We start from the raw sequence: 19,256 nt of genomic DNA, 5'->3' as shown, positions 1-19,256 counted from the left end.
TTCGAAAGACGCTACTAGAAGCTAGATAAGTCTTACGGGTCTCGAACGAAATCTGAGAGAAAAATGCCTCACAAATTTGGCAGCAATTCATTAACAAAATGTCAAAAGTTCTTTACAAAATGAAAATTTCAGCTATTTATAAGCAGCACCTAAGCTAGCCGAATAGTCACTTACATCCTTTAAAAATTAAGCAAATGAACCAATTAATTGAGCTAATAAAATTCAGCTGAATGGGAGCTCTAATGGACAGCTTCTAGATGGATGAATGAATAATAAACAACTTGGATGGTGCATGGATGAGCTAGGTTCAGCCAATGAGCATAAATAAGCTCATTTAAATTGCAACTTTTGCTGAAAAGTGACCAGTAATTAAGAAGGTAATGAGCAGCCATTTAAGGTGTGAAAGCCTTGAACCGAATAGCCCCTATCTGTGAACAGTTGCCCAGCAATGTGAAAAGAATAATTTCGGCTGAATGGACAACTTGGGAGTAGGAAACAGCTGCTCCCTTGGCCGAATAGTCACCTAGGAGACTTCAAACAGCAGCCAAATTTAATTCCCCAAACATGCATGTGTCGTCCCCTTACATGTATCTTCTTTTAATTCATTCATGCACCAAGGACGTCCAAATGTGATGTACCTGCAGCAAAATTCATTCAATAAATCAAATACATTTTTAGAAACATTAATTTGGCAGCAAAGGACACAAAAATTCTGCACATTAAATTCGACAGCCTTAGGACATAATTAAAACATGTAATAAAATTGACACATTAAAAACATGCATAAAAAAAACATATTAATAAGCTGTAGAAATTAAGACAAATTAATAACATGTAATAATAACTCAATTAACATGCATAATTAAATTTGTCCATATTTTAAACCAAGTAAACAACGAAAATTAATTGAGATGTAATAAACTAATTGATTGACTCAAATAATTATTTCAGCTACTATAATAAGGTCTTAATGATATTGAGCTGAATCATAAGTGACTTGATCTGAAATGGAGCTGGTTCGAGCTCATTGAGTTGAAATGGAACCTAATTCAGCTCGCAACAAAATGCACGAAGAGCTCATAGAATTGGCCCAAGCTTTTTCGATGTATCCAACCAAGGTTTCTCCTCAAACTTTATCAACTAAAGCTGAAACAGACTCCTTGAATTGCTTGGCTCGTGATCAGGTGATAGGACCTTGGGGCAACTCCAAAAGTTCCTTGTTCAAGCTAGGTAGAACTCGAGGCATGGCCGTATCATCCTCCCCCTCTTCAAAGCGGTTTGCCCTCAAATCAGAATCTGCATTAAAAGGGGATAAGTCAGACACATTAAAACTCGCACTTATGTTATACTCACCTGGTAGGTCAAGTTGATAAGAATTCTCGTTGATTCGTTCCAAAACTTGGAAGGGTCCATCACCACGCGGTAATAGCTTTGACCTATGTTGGGCTGGAAAACATTCCTTTCTCATGTGAACCCAAACCCAATCACCAGGTTCGAAAATAACTCTTTTACGACCCTTGTTCGCTTTTCGAGTATAACTTTCGGTTCTTGCTTCAATGTTGGCTCGGACTTTCCGATGTAACTCCTTTACATACTCGGCCTTTTTTCTAGCATTTGCATGAATAAATTGATCGTTAGGTAAAGATACTAGATCTAAAGGAGTCAACAGATTAAATCCATAAATAATTTCAAAAGGGGAGTGTTTAGTTGCTGAGTGAACGGATCGATTATATGCAAATTCAATGTTCGGTAAGCACTCCTCCCATGATTTAAGATTCTTCCGTATAATGGCTCGCAATAAAGTTGATAGCATACGGTTGACTACTTTCGTTTGGCCATTTGTTTGGGGGTGGTAGGTGGTTGAAAATAGCAACTTAGTTCCAAGCTTTCCCCACAACGACCTCCAAAAGTGACTCAAAAGCTTTGCGTCCCAATCAGAAACAATCTTCCTTGGGATACCATGCAAACGAACAATTTCTTTAAAGAAAAGATTAGCAATGTGAACGGCAGTATCAGTTTTTGTACAAGAAATAAAATGAAACATTTTTTAGAAACGATCAACAACAACAAAGATCTAGTCCTTCCCTATTTTAGTCCTAGGCAATCCAAGGACAAAGTCCATGGAAATATCCTCCCAAGGTGAGTCGGGTACAGGGAGAGGCGTATACAGTCCGTGCGACTTAATCTTGGATTTGGCCTTGTTGCACGTCACATATCACGCATAAACTCGTTCAACGTCTCGTTTCATTTTCGACCAATAGAAATGCTCTTAGAGAGTTGCTAAGGTCTTTCCAACACCAAAATGGCCCATGAGGCCTCCGCTATGTGCCTCATTTACTAACAACTCTCATACAGAACTCTGCGGTACACACAATTTTCCTTCTCTAAAAAGGAAACCATCACACCTATAAAACTTATCAACAGCAACATTTTCGCATGCAACAAATATTTCTCAAAAATTATCGTCAGTAGCATATAAATCTTTCAGCAATGTAAAACCAAGCAATTTAGAGTCCAAATACGATAAAAGTGTATACCTTCTTGAAAGAGCATCAGTCACGATGTTATCCTTACCCATTTTTTATTTTATGACACAGGGGAAAGATTCCAAATACTCTACCCACTTAGCATGGCGTTTGTTTAATTTGTGCTGACCTTTAATGTGCTTTAACGCTCCATGTCTCGGCCACAAACTCCTTCGGCCACAAATAATGCTGCCAAGTCTCGAGAGCACGAATGAGTGCATACATCTCTTTGTCGTAGATTGGATAATTCAATGCAGCTCGATTCAATTTTTCGCTAAAATAAGCGATTGGTCTCCCATCTTGAGTTAGCGCGGCACCTATTCCTACACCTGAGGCATCACACTCAATTTTAAATGTCTTAGAAAAATTAGGCAATGCTAACAGTGGAGCTTTAGTAAGACAATCTTTAATAATGTTAAAAGAATTTTCTTGCTCTTCGCCCCAATGAAAAGCCGAATTCTTCTTGATGGTGCTTGTCAACGGTGCGGCCAACGTGCTAAAATTGGGTACGAAACGCCCATAGACACTTGTCAAGCCATGGAAGCTTCGTACTTGGCTTATACTCGTCGGTCCCGGCCATTCCTGAATTGCTTTAATCTTTTCACTATCTACTTCAAGGCCCTCCGAGCTGACGACGAAACCTAAGAAAATCACTTTGTCAGAACAAAATGTACACTTCTTAAGGTTAGCATACAAGGTTTCTTTTCTAAGAACTTCCAAAACAGATCGAAGATGCATTACATACTCATCCAACGATTTACTATATATGAGAATATCATCAAAGTACACAACGCAAAACTTACCAATGAAATTTCACAAAACATAATTCATAAGTCTCATAAAAGTACTAGGAGCATTGGTTAAGCCGAATGGCATGACCAACCATTCATACAAACCATGTTTCGTTTTAAAAGCGGTCTTCCACTCATCACCTTCACACATCTGAATCTGGTGGTATCCGCTTTTGAGGTCAATTTTTAAGAACAACATGGCGCCACTTAACTTATCGAGCATGTCATCTAAGCGCGGTATAGGATGCCTATACTTAATGGTGATTTTATTTACAGCACGACAATCAACGCACATGCGCCAAGTTCCGTCCTTCTTTGGTACCAACAAAACCGGTACAGCACAAGGGCTAAGGCTCTCTCAAATGTAGCCTGATACGAGTCACAAAGGCCCAACCCAAGTTTAAGAACGTAATGGGCTCAAATTACCACAAGGCCCAATAACGAGATCAAAGGCCCGACAAATGCGTTCCAAACTAAATGGGACCATTCAGGAGTTCGTTAGCAAGGCCTTAGATGCGTACACAAAAGAACGAGAAAATCAAGATTCACTTTCTTATTTTCAAGAAAATCAAGAAACCGAATCTTGGCCCAATTTTGCTGTTTGGAGCGATTTCAAGAATCAAGAAAATCAAGATTTCAAATCTTGGAAATCTTGGTCGAAGAAACCGAATCTTGCAGCCAAAGCGCATTGGATCTCGGTCACGAGCATCAACGACTCAATTTCGGTAAGAGATGGATCACAAGCCCAAGTTCTTGAAGGCAAGGAATATTACATGTTAAAATTCGGCCCAAAACAGTCCATTTAAGTGCCTGGCTGAATTTCCCTATTATTTTTATTAATTAGGTCTAATTCTTAAGTTTTCCTAATGAGATTAGGATTAGTATAAGGCCTATTTAAAGGCATGGCCAGCCACCCTTGTATTCACTTCTCAAATATATTAAAAATTTCAGATTTGTTTAAGTGCAGAATTCTCCTTGAGTTTTTCTCCAAGAATTCTCTCTTGAGTTTTCTTTAGAAGTTATTTTAACAATTTTTTGATTGTGGGAGCCATCTTCAGCCTTCTTCTTGCCATTGATATTCTTTGGAGGAGAGATTAGAGCCATTTGAAGCGAGTTGTGATATCTTTCGGGATTTCAAGGCTTCTTAGGACTTATCTTTTAATTTCTTGCTCTCAATTTTTTTCTTTTAAATTCTGCTCGTGTTGATTTTATTTAATCACTTTGTTTGCTGTTCTTGTTGCATTTCAGGCTTTCCAAAGCATTCCAAATCTGATTCGCCCTCTTCTTTACTAAATATCGTATCGCCCCTTTTGTTCTTGGCAGCAAAATTCGTTCAAAATCCCTAAATCCTTGTTCTTGCCGATTTCTTCTTTTCAGATTTGGGTTGTTTTGATTGCTGGAATTTTGGGGAAATTTAACTTGCTGTTTGTGTCTTTCTTTTTAGATTCGGCAGATTGGAGTATTCTTTGGGTTCAATTACATGTTCTTGATTCCCCAAGAACCTTTATTAACATTTATTCCTATTCTCAATTTGATTCTTTGCTGATTTGGGAATTTTTATTCCAGATCTGGAAATTCAAACTTCTAATCTTTTAATTTCTGTTTCGTTTCAGATCTATTCGTTTAGAGCCTCGTAGGAGTTTTCTCATGACTTGACAACTCAATCTTGGTCTGCGTGCAACCCTCTATCATTTGGTATCATATTTTGGACGTTTTGGGTGTTCTTGGTTGATTTCTAAACTGATCTCTATTTTTTAAACTACAAACAGCAGTTTTACCTAGAAAAATTTTTCGAAAAAAATTCATTTGAGTGAGTAAAAATTGTCTGATTGATCTGAAATTTTACATGCATATTTTTGGAACTTTTATTGAATATAAAAAAATATTTCCCCCAAAAAATTCAGTCGAAAAAATCAAAAATATTGAAAAATATGAAATCTAATAAAAATTTTAAAAAATATTCAGCGGGTTGATTTTGGTGCCCAAACTTTCCAGATAAAAAATTAAATATTTAAGGACATTCAAAATTTAATTTTGTGATTTTTTGAGATTGGGAACACCTCGAACAAAGTTGTCAAGTTACTCCGCAGTTCTTCTGGTTTTCTGGTTTCAACAATTTTTATTGATTCTTAGCTGTAGGTTTTCATTTGTTTGCCTTTATTCTCCCTTTACATTATCTACACCTTATTGTTTCTTGTGTTAGTAGGATTTTTAAAGTGTGCACAATTCTTCCTCGGTGCAACACAAATCAATTGGTGTCACGTCAGTTTTTTGGCATCCTAGTGCAAATTAGAATTCTTTGGTAGTTCGGTTCATACACTCTCTAATTGGTTGATAAAGACTCTACTAGAGAACTCACAAGACTGAATTCTCCGTCATTGAGAATTTGATTTTTTTCTTTTTGAGTGATTAACGGTGAGGTTTGATAACTTTTCTTTTTGAGTGTTGAGTGTTTATTTTGCAGGTCTTTGAAAATGTCTAAGGTTGGTCAAGGTGATAATGATCATAATGATATCTATGACACATTTACAAAATTCCAACAACAGTTAGACGAACAAGCTGCCTTACTCAGAACTTTGAGTGCTACTTTAAATGAGGTACGATTGAATCAAGAGCCTCAATATCAAGATCCAATTAAAGAATATATGGATAACTAGCCTCCGGCTCATCGGCGTGGTCCTTGACGTGTCCCTAGAACTGACTCTGATTTTCATGATCATGGGCAACCCTCTTTGGCAAAACCGAAGTTCACAATTCCCCAATTTCATGGTAAGAATGATCCAGAAGCTTATTGTGAATGAGAATCAAAAATTGAACTTATGTTTCGATATTATAAATGTCTGGATGATGAAAAGGTAGCATTAGCAACGCTGGAATTTTTAGATTATGCATTAAGTTGGTGGACTCAACTTGGGGTAAATCGTCATCGAAATTATGAAGGTGAGATTTCGACATGGGATGAATTGAAACAGATTATGCGTAAAAGATTTATTCCACCTCACTACTATAGAGAGATTAAAACAAAGCTTAGAAGACTTGTTCAAGGTAGTAGGACGGTGGATGAATATTTTAAGGAGATGGAGATGCTCATTCAGAGAGCTAATGTGGAGGAGGATGAAAAAACAACTATGGTTCGATTTATTGATGGTTTGAACAGGCCGATAGCTAATACATTGAGGCTACAAACTTACATTGATTTGGAAGAAGCAGTTCACAAAGCCATTGAGATCTAGCAACAATTAAAGGAACAAAGGTTTTGTTCCTTCTCTACTTCACAATATTACCAAGGTAACAATTCCAATTCTGATTTTAAGAGTTCAAAATCATCTTTTGCTACTAATAAGTCTTCTTTGAGTAACAAGCAATCAGATTGGAAAAAAGGGGCTCCTGTTAAAGCGCAAACACCTTCTAAGCAGCCCAATTTAGGTGATTCAAATATGAAGAGGACTCGTGATATTGAATGTTCTAAGTGCAAAGGGCGTGGTCATTATAGTAGGGAATGCCCTAACACGAGATTACTTATTCTGAAAGATAATAGTGAGTACACTTCCGACTCTGATAAAATAGATCGAGATATGCCAGAACTTGTGGATGACAGTGATAATGGCGAAGCGTTGGTCGAACCACCAAAAGAAGGGGACTTTGTTGATTTTCAATGCCTTGTAGTTCGCCGAACCCTTAACATCCAAATGAAAGATGATGACAACCAAAGGACCAATATTTTCCATTCTCAGTGTTTTATTAAAGGTAACTTATGTTCACTCATTATTGATAGTGGGAGTTGCTCGAATGTAGTGAGTAGCTATTTGGTGGATTCTTTAAAATTGCCTTGTACCAAACACCCTAAGCCATATCACCTTCAGTGGCTTAATGAACGTTCCGAATTTAAAGTTACAAAATAGTCCTTGGTCACTTTTAAGCTCAGGAATTATGAGGATGAAGTATGGTGTGATGTGGTCCCAATGCATGTGGCACACTTGCTCCTTAGATGGCCTTGACAATTTGATCGTGATGTTACACACCAAGGTAAACTTAATCGATACTCCCTTGTGTTTAAAGGTAGGAAATTCACTTTTGCTCCTTTAAATCCCACTGATGTATATAAATATCAATTGAAGATGATGAAATTTTGTGAGGGGGTAAGGGAGAAAGCACAAGTACAAAAGACAGAGAGAAAAGAGGCTAGTAGTGGAAAAAGTCAAAACTTAAAAATCCCAAAGGTGAGTGAATCCACAAGTGGTAAAATGAGCGGAAAAAAATTTTTGGCAACAAAAAAAGATGTGAGGAGAGCCCTACTCAATAAACAGCCTTGTATCCTTGTGAAGTTTAGGCAAAATTATTTATCTTTATCTAACATTAACGAAAATTTGCCTAGTGTGTTTCAGTCTCTTTTGCAGGATTATGAGGATGTTTTTAGTGAGGCCTCTAAAGGTTTACCACTTTTACAAGGGATACAGCATCAAATTGATTTAGCACAACCGTAATTTTGATACCAATTGTTGGAAAAAAAATCATGTTTGAAAACAATTTTCTTACACAACAGAAAATAAAATTTTTTAAAATCAATCCGGTTTGTGATATTTATAGCAATAAACCCTAGACCAAAACCGTACATGTATTTTTGGATAGACGGATCCTTGTCATTCCTAACTTTCAACCAAATGATCTTCTTCGCTATTCTCGTACCACGAATAGCCTCGACTGTGGGCTCGATCAAATTGAACCAAAAATAGAAACTACAAATAATTTTATTTTCTTTTGGGCCGAAAACAAAAATTCTCTTCCCAGATAGAAATCGACAAAATCATTATTCTGGAATAAATATTTAATTTTTAGAGATTAAAAGTCTCTATTTTTTGGGTAAAACAACGATATCTTAAAGTTGTGTTAATAGCCCTACAGGTGCCATCTATTTAAAGGGAGAGAGAAGGTAGAACCCTTGTTGAATTAGAGAAGTTTATTTCAAATAGAAAAACACTTTCTACTTAGAGTAGGATTAGGTTGGGCGACACACCCCCAGTATTCCTACTAGGGTTGCTGCCCCTTCATATTCCATGAAGGGATTTTGGGTCTCTCTCACATTGGGTCCAATTACAAGTACTTCCCAGATTTTTTGACCCAGTGCTTTGTAATTTGATCCAACCTGATTTTATTTTTCTATTTCCCAAAATAAACTTCAATATTAAATAATTTTCTCATCTCAATTTTACTCCTAATAAAATTATGAAGATTTTACCCTTGATAAAATTTTAGAGAAAATATATTTAATATTTCACTATTCAACTTGTTCAATATGATCGTATGATTTATTTTTATTTTCTGGCTTTAAAATAGCTTAAAAACATAAACTTAATCTTACGATCATTTTTAAGAAAACCTTGTTCATGTCTAAATAAATTCCTTTCTCATTTTCATTTTCATTTTGGAGAAAACCATAATCATTCTTGATTGTTTCCCATTTCTCTATTTCTATCTATCCTGTTCATTTCTGTTCAAACACATAATTCATTTTTGGTTTCAACGATCTAGAGGAGCGATTGATTAGACATATGTAATTAGGGATCAAATGATTTGTAATTAAGTTATGACTTTTCGCCTATTAATTATAAATTAATTTAGTCATAAATTCATTTCACTATAGTATTGTGACTGAGCTCTCCCCAACTTCATACCATTACAAAAGCAACTCGATTAGTGCTCATCTAATAACCTTGTCATAAGTGTGTTACCCTCATAGGATATCCTTTATCTCTTTTAGATAATATTCATTCTCCTAATATGATTCTTTTGTCTCATGGTAACCATTACATCTTCCTTCATGAAAAGTCAATTACAACAAATAGTAATCAAGTTATTTATCACAAAGATGAATGACCCCTGGCCACATTTATGTTTCATCAACCATGTAATGCTAATGAGAAGATATCATTTATCCATGTTTCAGGCTATGAATTCTACTATTATGAATGATGCTACATACTGTAGAAGTCGTACACCCAATGCACCAATTTTCAGTTCCTTATCTATTCGAACTCAGGCTTTTACTTACGTAAAAGTGTATAAGTCACACATACGTAGTCCATCATCCACATAGGATTTAGGTATGCCACACTATGAATGTCATAAGTGAATAAATCCATAAACGGATTCAAGATCTATTCTTCTTGGGTCTTGTCCAATGTACTATCAGTCCAGTTAGTCACAACTATGTCTTTATCTTCTGGTAATCATCTGCTTCGAAGCCCAAGACGAAGCATGTCCATAATTGTATTTGATAGACAACATATTAGTCTTTCAATTAGTTTGCTCATTTCTAATTAGACTAATGACACGTGTAGGTTCATGTACTATTATAAGTTGTCTTTCAGTATTACGATTCGACCATGTAATACTGCTCAGTATTAGTTAAACATTAGATAACCAATGAACAACATTTAATTCCATTTTACTTTGCTTGCAAAAACAGTATGAGTACATTATTCAAAGTATTAATTCAATTTATAAATAATTTTACTAACCAATCTATTTGAAAAAATTACAAGTGTACAATGACAAAAACACTACACTTAGGGCAGCAAATCCATCAGCAAATCCCTTAAGAGTTTCCATTGTAGAATGGCTTAATCTTGACTGTCGATATAAAGTAACTGTACCGTTGGATTTAGGGGAGCTCAACTATAAATAGATGTTTTCCCCATTATTTATATTCATCCAATTGCATCTTTATTCATAGTTGAATATTATTGAGAGTATTTACTCAAACACCTTACAAGCATTACTTTCTTGTGGCTTTTTCTGTTCTCTCGTTGCTTCTTTGTGTTTGAGTTGCTTCTGCTTTATTTTCGATGCCTTGGAGAATTTCTATTGTGAAATCTCACTTTACGAGAGTTAGGCTGACTTAGGCGGATTTGAAACCAAGAAATCACCTAAGGTTGCACGGATTGTGAAACTAAAATTCTAATATGGTGACACATGGTGATAAAGGCCACCACTCTCTCTCCCACTTATCACAATGTATTTATATACTTTAATTAATTAATATTAATTCAACTGTAATATATTAGTTAAAATATATTTTAATAATGGTTACTGGAAAATGATGATTTAATCCTATTAAAGCATTTCCATAAATTATAATTGATTTAATCATTTCATAGTCTTTAATAAAATTGTACATTAAAGCCTTTTAATTCTCTTCAATTAAATCTCAATTTCAATCATTTTGTAATTTATTCTTTGTACTATGCTTAATAACTTAATCAATTGAATCACTTAACTTAATCAATTGAATCACTTAGTATATCACTATTCTTTCTTACTAGACACATAATTATCTTAACTAACAAATTCTAATTAACTTGTTTTATGAAATTCAATTTTGAAATTGAATTTTCAAACATTGACGAAAATCAGGTCGTTACAAGTTATAAGTCTCCTTTTAGTATTAAATATTTTTTTATCAAATTAGAGATTAAATTATGACATTATTTGTTGATTATTATTTTGATTTGATAATTTTCTCAATATTAGGGGAAGAGAAATAATAATTGGATGAATAAATTACTTGAAATGAATTCTTGGTATATAAATCCTCATAGAAATTAATGTGAACCAAAAGTTTAAAAGATAATTCATTTTAGTGCAAGTTAATTGCTAGATACATTTACTAGTCAATGAGAATAACCAAGTTTTATATATCATTTAATATTTTGATTGAGTTGAAGTCTTAGTAGGAAAACCTATTAGAACAACTAAAAGTAATGTATGCTTAAAGCATGGTAGATCAATTTATTCCAAAGATTAAAGATAAAGAAATTCTTGTAAATTTAAAATAATAAATAATCAAGATGGTCATATAGTGGAAGTGGGTCTTGAAGAGACCCAAGACTTAACTAATCATCAAAACTCTAAAAGATATTCACGTGCCTAAAACTAAAGATAAAAATAGTGAAAATGTAAAGATCTGAATAAGTTATGTCACTATGAGAAAATATGGAAGAGAAATGAAAAGTATCAACAACCGTTTTGTATATAATATTATTGTTGGAATAATGAAAAAAAAGAGAGAGGATCTTAACAAAATCTATTGGGAAATCTAGAAATATAATAGATTGACCAAAATAGAAAAATCCCAATTCAAGTAGAACTAAATTCACTTTCCAATTATGAAGTTTTTGGATTAGTAGTCCAAACAACTAAAGATTTAAACCTAGTGAGGTACAAAGTGATAGTATCGCAAAAACAAAATAAGAAAAATAAAGCTTTTTTTTTTGCAAAGTCCTGGAATTGATTTTTGCAGTGGATGCAATAACTTTTAGATATCTTATTAGTCTAGCAATTGAAGAAAACTGGACATGGGTCTAATGCTTATTGTCATAACATATTCATATGAATCATTATATAGTGAAGTTAACATTAAAATCCTTAAAGGATTTAATGTGTTAAAAGCATATTGAAATTCTTGGGAAATTTTTCAATACATTTAAGGAAATAATTATATGAATTGAAATGATTTGAAAATATGTGGTAAATTCAACTCAACGCATGATAGTTGAAGGAAGATTACAAAAATGATTCAACATGCCCATATGTATTTTTATAGAAGGATCATTATGAAAGTTTGTTATGATTATTGTTGGAACTCCTCAACAGATCAAAATATATTTTCTCAAAATTCTTCATTACTCATGAGTTTTAGAAGAATGATGGTATAAACATTTATCAAATTCATTCAAGCGATCATTTGAAAAAGTAAAATTCAAGATAGAAAAACGTAAACTTTAAGATAATATGTGATGTTGTTATGATGAGGAGTAAATACGTGTTGTAATATTTTTCTCTTAACCAAGGTTGTCTCATTGGACTTTTCTGGTGAAGTTTTGAATGAGGTAGCATGCTATGCCTATTATTATATATATGTGTTTCCTTCCATAAGAATTTTATTCTAATAGGGTTTTTTTCTTACTAAGGGTTTGACGAGAGATATTATGTATCAGTAGAAATTCAGCAAAGAGTGTTATAATTTTTATATTTTTATAAAGTGGATGTCCATTAGAATGAGATGTCTAATATACTTTAAGACTCTCATGTCCATTAGGAGTATAAAATTTTATATCTTTTATACTTCTTATATTTATAATTAATAAATATTCCAAAATAAAAATACATAGTTTTCTTTATCTAGTTCCTTTTTATTTTCTTTGTTCTTTATTTTGTAACAAAAAAATATATAAATGGATATGTTATCAGCATAATTGGACTTTTTACCAAACTTTTGGGGGTTGAATTGAATTTTAACTAGTTAGGTGTTTCTTCAATTTTTAAAACCCATGGTATCAAATGGATAACATCTTATAAAAAAAATCTTAAAAACCATGCATGCATGGTGAGTGAAATGGATCCAGGCATAGGAGTTCCATTTCATTTGCGTGACATGCAAAGTAAAGTAGTGGCTGAACCATCAATGCATGTGCAGTTGGAACCAAAATCCAGGGCGGTGCCCTCGATGGAAGGTCAAACACTTGATATACAAGAGTAGGCCCAACGTAAGTTCTGTTCTATTCTGGCTGGCCGAAGGCGAACCACCCCCCAAAGACAAGAACCAAGACCTTCAACATAACTCAATTCGACATACATTATCTCAATTAGTACTAGGTGGGACAACGGTGTCACTATTTTTGTTTGTGGTTTTGGGAGGATGATTTAAGATGTCATTCGGTTCGACATTGGGTGTCGTGTAGTTTCAAAGCAATGAGTTACCAAAATTTATGATGACTCGAAACCCAGGTCTTTTATTTCACCTTTCTCAAGTGAAAATGATAAGTCATTGGATTTAGAAATAAGATAGTGGGCAACAGAATAGAGACACTTCCCATCAATGAGGGGTTGGTGATTAATTGATGAGTCATTTTCCCTGTGCCAAGAAAAATGTGAAGCGCAACTTTACTCACTGCTGCTATTGTTTTACCTAACTACTTCAATTATGAAACGTTGAATATTAATTAAATTACCCATTTAGCATATGCAATTCTTGGCTCTCATAATTTGAAGATAACATGACATTTCCATGACCAAATTCTCTGATATTTTATTTCATTTTAAAACGTCTGGATGCTTCATCGTCATGAAAATTTTATATCAAACTTAAATATTAGTTAATTTTTTTGACACATTGTAAGACTCTTGTTTATACCAAAAAGTCTCCAATTATAAAAAATAAGATTAATTATATTAACATTCATTAGTATGAAATAAAACGCCTACAATGAACAAAAATTAACTTCATACCATGCCTAAATATGGAAATATTAGGAAATCATTCATATATGCTATCCAAAATCTGTATAAAAGGAGAAAAAAAATTGTTAAACTACCAAACACGTCCCTGTACCATGAACTTCAAAGAATTAGTCTTCTATTATAAAAGTAAGTAATTTAGTTCTTCCATATTTAAAATTTTAAATGGAGATAAGGTTGAATGTTAAATTTGTTTTTTTTTTGCTGATTTGTCATATTTTAAAATCACTTGAAAAATAAGAAATTTAATCCTTATTAATGTTTGTAAAACAAATCCAATTTTGTTATATGTTTCTGCGTGACTTTAGATTACACGGTTTGCACGGTTCGCACCTCAAGTTTGTGTGACATTATGAGTTAGCATGTAAGGCACTCGCACCCTTCTATAAGATTGCACAATGTGAATCCGCACACCATCACGTAGGCGAACCCACATCGTATAAACATGTGTTAAACCTAGAGTAGGGCAAGTGTCGACATGCATAGAACCTACCTACGATATCACATCTATGAACAATAACCATATCATATAAATACACAACTCCACCCATCTAAAGGAGACACAGAAACACTCAACAATTTGTTGCGGTGAACATGGACAAATTTTTTATCTTTAGATTTTCAGATTGCTAAAAAACCAAAATGACTTACCCCAATGAGAATGTAACGCCCTCAACCTAACCCGATTCATTGGGTCCGGATCTCGGGTATTACTACACACAATACTTAACAATTTAACAAACAATTTACAAACTATCATTTCTCTGATTATTTTAATTAACAACAGTGACATGAAAATAAAGGAGGTGCTATGCAATAACTTGTTACAATAAAATTGATAAATAAGTTTACAACAAAGAATTAATGACGACAGACTACAACACATATCCACTCTATGCATAATAGCCCACTTTGCCACAATCTTGGCATACACCTGGCATCGTCCCTCTTGGCGCAAACCCATACCATACACCTAAAACAATAACAAACATTGTAAGTTCAAGAGAACTTAGTGAGCTTAATTACAAAGATATCTTAATGGATATTTTCTATTCTTGTATGAATTATTGCGCGCCGACCATTCTTTTGAACCATTTATTTCTGGTGGATATCACTACATTTTTAACATACACTTATACACCAATTATCATGCCCTTATCATACTCATATCTTCCTTATCTAACTAACTGTCGATCATTTCAAACATTTTCTTACGTCTCTTTAACACACATATATTTCTCAATAGAACATATCCTTAGAGTCCACTTTTAACAACCCATGCTTGAACACAAACACTTATCTCAAACAATTGGTCACAAACATCTATTAGGGGCAGATACATATATGTTTGGCGAATACTTACATAGAACTAAATACCATCAATTTCACACTTTGACATATCCAGATTCAGTACGACATACTCATACAGATAAATCACTGCATAAACCATTCAAATGAATTCTATATCAATTTCTTTCAAAAAACAGATACCCAGAATACCCAGATCTCAGATTTCATATGATTTCACGAGAGATCATTAATTCCTAGACTACCTTGATATGATAGATTCCAAGTAACTCTCAATGACAGATCCTTAAATCTCACATAGAATCAAATATATATCCAACGTTTTCAAATCATCATGGTGAAGACCTTTATTGTCATGCATATACACAATTCTTTTCAATAACTTATTCGATTATATCACAAGTCTTGTTCAACTCTTAATCCTAAGCATATCAACACTTTATCTCAGTCTTACTTATTACAGATCTCACAAAATTATTCTATGTCTTATCTTATTGACAGATATTCACATATTATAATGTTGGGTCATTGGGACACCCCGTGGCGCAATGAAAAAATTATTCCGGCGATCTAAACTAGGAATCCATACACGAGGAACAAACCAAGAAGAAAAGGTTTGAAAAATATACCTTTTGTACTCTGAAAAATAGGAAGGAACCACTGCTGTTTTAATCCCCTTCGTACATTGCCGATCTAAAGCCACAACAGAATCGTCCCGGTCTCTATGTAGTCCACCCTGTTGCGAACGAACGAACAAAAACTCTCACTGAACATTTCAGAGAGTTTTTCTTAAAAGAAATGAGGCTGCTAGACCTAGGTTCTTTTTCTTATGTGGTTAATGTTGGTATACACTTTTTTGCATCCTAGGGTTTTATTTTATGATTCCTTTCCTTTTTATTTAATATTCCTCCAAAAAATAAAAACGGAATCCCATTTTTGGTGCTAGAATATATATATGAAAATATCACATTGTAATATCCTTTCCAAAAGGATATTAATTTCCATATATATTTTATGTTTGATCAAAATTAAATTATTATAATACTTTATTTTAATAATTTCGGTAAATAGATCATAATTAATATTTAATATGAATAAAATTCATACATTTATTTTAATTATGTTCTCTATTCTTGTACAACGAATTTGTACATAGATTGTGTTTATTACTTAATTGTCGAATTAAATTAATTCAATAATTAATATAATTCTCGTGACAGTTAAATTTAATACCAACTGTATTTAGATTTTGTTCACTTCAACCATAGGATGTGATCTTGTAGGCTCTTATAACATTGGTGGTAATACTAGAACACTTCTAATGTTACAAGCAATGAGTGGCATTGTAACAACCCGTTTTTAATGATATCAGAATAGTGATTTCGGGACCATAATTTTGACGAGTAAATTATTATATTATTATTTTAATGTTTACGCGATCTTATTTAGCTCTTATTAAAATTTTGTTAAGAAATTTTGATGTTTAAGTAGTTAATTAAGTAAAAAGTACTAAATTGTAAAAAGGATAAAAGTTGAGTTCTATTAGTTAAAAATGTCAAATGGCCATGAAATTTTAAACAAGTAAATGGGTTAGTGGATGTTTATGGATTTGGTTTAAGTGAAATTTAGATAAAATTTTAAGGTTGAAATGGTAAATAGGTAATTAAAATGAAATTAAGTAAAGAAAAATAGAAACAAATGTTGTCATCTTCCTATTTTCTTTTTGTAACACCCCAAAACCAGCCGAGAAGTTTAGACCGAATTTCGAAGGTCACATTGATCACCGAAGTGATCGTAGGAAATTTTAGTTTAACCAACCGAAAAGCATTACAATATTTAAGTTCTGTAAAAACTTTCAGACATAAAATCCCAGTATTACAAAAACATCAGTCCAAATAATGCTTACATGTATTTAATAAAAAAAATTCATACCAAGTTTTCAAAACAGTGCTTAAACTAATTATTTAAAACGCGTAACTCTGAGACCTCCGGTGTGCCGAGTCCAACATCAGAATTTGAAAATGTACCTGAAAGGGGAAATACTAAGAGGGTGAGCTACATGAGCTCAGCGTGAGTTCAAAACGTTTCTAACAATAGAGTTACAAATCAGGAAACCAAACAGTAGTTCGATAACAAGACGTACTTACAGAGATATGTATAACATATAGCAAACTCTGAACCGATGTCCCAAACAACCGTAACAATAAAAGCACACCAAACCACAAACATAGAATACTCAACAGATAATCCCCTCAACGGGTCGATACAAAAAAACTTATCGTCAAAATCCAAAATGTCACTATGCTAACACCGCAATAAACGCAGAATCAGTCAAAAATGTTATAACGAATAGACATATTACAGACAAGTAGCTCACATGTTGATGCATATGAATGCAGTCAAGTACTAAAAACCCACCCATCCAGCCAAAACACCTCTCCGTCCCCCGATCACACCCTAAAAGAGCTATTTAAGCTCATCCAGCCAAACACACCTTATAGGACCTCGAAAGGCCCATCCAACCCTATAGACCATGTGTGTGGTCTAAGCCACTCAGATTATAATACGCAGCAAAGCTAACATATATGCGGTACAATGCGATAAATCGCTGTACCGATATGTTGTAGTTTAAACTACCAGATCAGACCGTGTAACTCTCTGTCTGATTGTGCTAAAATAGGGTACAGGGCAGACACAACCGTGTAAGGGTCTCACATGCCCGTGTACCCACCAGACGCGACCGTGTGTCCAAAACACACACCCGTGTGGGATCTCTAAATCCCTAATTTGGTCAACGGTCATGTGGCTAGATCGTGTGGCATGAAATCACATAACCCTAACTCTCAGACACACACGTCTGTGTGAGAAAGGGACACGACCATGTGAAAGTCGACTAAAATTCCCAAATCAGCCACACGACCGTGTGGCCAAGCCGTGTGGCACCCAAATTAGCATAGAAACCTTAAATCCCAATTACACACGGTCGGTTCACACCGTGTGGTTAGAAAACCACACCAAAATTGACTGAAAGTCTCATTTTTTGATCATTAAAATGATGCCTAATCAAAGTATTTCAGAACCCATCCATAACCCACCAACTTTCAGATAATTGCAAACAGCACAAACATCAAATGCTCAATTAACTGAACACACCCAAAGAGATCGACAAGTTTTCACAGTAAACCCGTACAAAATTACACTGAATTGAATTAAAAAAACATAAAAGGAAATGAAAAGTTTCGAATCCCACACCTGATTCACAATCAAGTTGCTTACAAACCAATCGACACACATTAACGACCTTGATATGAATCTGAAGCTTTTCAAAATAAAAAAACAAAACCGTTCTCTACTTTTTCTTTTCAAAAGAAGCAAGAAAAGCCAAAAAGAAAAAAGAAGAAAGAAAAGAGAGAAAAAAATGATAGAGAACGTGAAAAAGAAAATAAAAATAAATAAAAATAAACATTAAGAAAAATAAATAATTATTTTTTTACTTAAACAAATCTAATAGTTACAAAATAAAAAAATACCTCTCCAAAACACACACACGAGGAATTGAACCCAGAACCCAAAGGTACACTAACACTCAACCAACCACCAGGTCAATAGGCCCATTTTGACACTAAAGCGTGGACACTATCCCAAATGCACGACTTATTCATTGATCCTTACTTAGAATCTCAAACTTCTAACCCCAAAAAATTAGGGTGTTACACTTTTTTCTTGGAAAAACCATCATTACTGAAGGGGAGAGAGCTTTGTTTTGAATTCTTCCTTGCATGGTACGATTTTGTGACCCGTTTTTAGTATTTTTATATTTTTGATATTGTTTTAGCTTAGTCTAGCTAGCTCGGGGGTTAATTTGTAAAATTGTTAAAAGTAGAGGGCCTTGCCATGAATGTTTTGAATGAGTTTTGATGTTAGTTGATAGATTATGAATCCTTGTTGAAAAATAAATAAGTTTTGTTAAGTTATTTTTGATGAATTTTGGAAGTAGGGACTAATTTGTTAAAGGTATTAATTATAAGGTTTTATAGTGGAATGACGGTAAAAATGAGTTGTTTGAAGGACCCTTTCATGTTTGATTAACATGGATTTAGATTAAAATGGTTAGATTTTAAGTTATGAGTTTAAGGATTAAATTGTAAAAATTGTAAATTTTAAGGGTAATTTTGTAATTTTGCATAAAAAATGAATTTTGGATTAAATTGAAGTTTAGATGTACTTAATTGAATAAAACTATTGTTTTAGATCACAAACGTGTTGACTATCATGAAAAAGGAAAGATTTTGGACTAGTTCCTGTGCTTTGCAAATACCACAAACTAGTCCTGTAA

This window comes from Gossypium hirsutum, chromosome D03 (assembly GCF_007990345.1).
Source record: "Gossypium hirsutum isolate 1008001.06 chromosome D03, Gossypium_hirsutum_v2.1, whole genome shotgun sequence".
NCBI classification, from domain to species: Eukaryota; Viridiplantae; Streptophyta; class Magnoliopsida; order Malvales; family Malvaceae; genus Gossypium; species Gossypium hirsutum.
The sequence above is the reverse complement of the archived record's forward strand: the minus strand, read 5'-3'. Positions refer to the sequence as shown.